Genomic DNA, 2317 nt, shown 5'->3' with positions numbered 1-2317 from the left:
ATCTGGACATAGTTCCTGTAAATAGTGGTTTCAATTCAATACCGTTATATGTTACAGAGCGCTAGGGGAACTTTCACTGTAGACATAGAAGATTCGACTTATTTTGTCGAGTTAGAGATTCAAAATCGGTGTGAACTATCTTCGTGTCTGTTATTTTCATGTAGGCTAAGAACCATTCCGTTTAACATACTTCGGGTTCATAACAGAAGCAGGAAGTACACGTTGCTTCGGTTTTTTTTTATTCAATTGGTTCGATATATAAATTGTGGAATACATGTATTTGTTGTAAGACAGACTATATGGAAAGTCACGTGCATACAAAAGGAAACGACTTATGTAGATATTTATTGATGTATACCAAGAAACCAGATATTGACTGCAGCAACCAAGTACAATAAATCTATTGAAAACACTATTAAATGAGACAGTTACGCCATCCGTTTGTCCAATCGTTTCTTATTGTCAGAAACGGAAGTTGGTTAGCTTAGCTATTCAGTAATAGTCTTCCTAGCTCACCGTCAAAATTTTAACCCTCATATCCATGTATGTCCAGAATTATCCGCGTTTGGAAGTTATTAAAATTACGACTTGACATTTCTTGACATCTTGACTTACGTAAAAAAGACATAATATAGAAATTGACAGTAAAATTCTTAGTTTGATGTATTTTGGAGGAATTAGGCGATTTTCGTTCCTTTCTCGTAGTTCAAAAATCAGCTCGCGAACCTGTCTCTTTGAGAACATAAATATATATAGATTCCTAGAAAGCTTAAGAAAGTTTAACCAGAATATTCCTATAGATTGACCAAAGGGTCGTCTATATACAATCTAATTAAAAATTAGAAGAAAATGTTTATTTTTCTTCCTGATATTTTTCCCCGTTTCATTCAAGTCCTTAATTCAAGTCCAAAATCTAAAATAACAGTTTGGCAATACTTTGGTAGCAGTAAATGAAACACATTATCTTACACTCCTTTTAGAGCAATTCAACGATAAAATCATGGCGTCACTTTCAGGCAGTGACACAACTGCCATAGGGACTGTTTAAACCAAGTCCATGGGCTCCACACCAAAGAGGCCCCCAGAAAGAAATGCATGATATGTTAAAAAAAATCCCAAGAGAAATCCAACCGACTTCAAAACCCAAAGTCCACGAGCACCACTAATCTAGTTGAGCCACTGCTTACAGGAAGTTATTAATATTCTGCCCGCGGGTTGTGATGAGATTGTATCAATTTAAATGCATATTCAATACTTCATCAATGAGCCCTAGCTAGACCTAAACCAAACAAACTATGAGGCGTAATTATTTAAAAATGAAATAGTTTTTATCTGTCTTAAAGGGACAGATGCGCCTTTTTTTAACAGTCGTTCCTTATTCTTAGAAACGGGAATTCTTTAGCTAAGGCAATCTGTAATAGAGTTCAGAACTCACCGTCGAAATTTGAACCGTCATTCATGTGTTTCCAGAATTATTCGTATTCGAAAGTTAAAAAGACGAGTCGTCTTGTCTTGAGACATTGTCACATATAGAAAAGACATCTATACAAACAAGAAAATAAACTCCCAGTTTGAGGTATTTTTGAAGGAATTGTTCGTACATTTCTAATGATTCTGAAGTCTGAAAAAAATGGCGCATCTGTCCCTTTAACATATTCAAAAAGCAAAAATTCATGGTGACTTTCGTCTTCTTTTTGTTTTTCAGTAAAAATATTTGGTGATTGAAGTATAAGAGTGGTCATTAGTGGTATAGGATGTCAACTTTGACCTCAAAGCTCAATTCACACTGCTTTAAATTGGGTTAATATCCCACCTCAATAACAATCGTCAGGACAGTAGGTCAAAATATTCAAAATAGTCAGATTTCCATTTTTTGTTTTTAAACCAAACAGTTTCTTTTAGGGGTGATTATCAATAAAAAATCTTGAACGCAAGAAAACATTCAGAGAAAAGACACTCTTAGATTGAAAGAAGGGTGGTGCACTTATCTACTGCAGTGTGAATTGCGCTTGAGTTTATCTATTACAGAACAATTAATAAAAGTTTCAACAAATAATGGATTTTCTATTGCTTTTCAAATTGTCATTGTGGGACTTTGCTTTCAGCAAAGTCCCAGTTTGTTATCGAAATGTCAATTCCTTTTTTTTTTTTTTTTTTTTTTTTTTTTTTCCGATTTTTACACACCTTCCTGAGCTTAGACTACAGTAGTTGCAGCAACCATTCAACATTCACGAACCTTAGATATAGGCGACGATGTGCATAAATATATTTTGGATCTTTTTTGCAAAACCGGAAGTGCCACAGTTCAATATGTGCA

This window comes from Lottia gigantea (assembly GCF_000327385.1).
Source record: "Lottia gigantea unplaced genomic scaffold LOTGIsca_16, whole genome shotgun sequence".
Classification (NCBI taxonomy): Eukaryota; Metazoa; Mollusca; class Gastropoda; family Lottiidae; genus Lottia; species Lottia gigantea.
Note: the sequence above shows the minus strand (reverse complement) of the source record.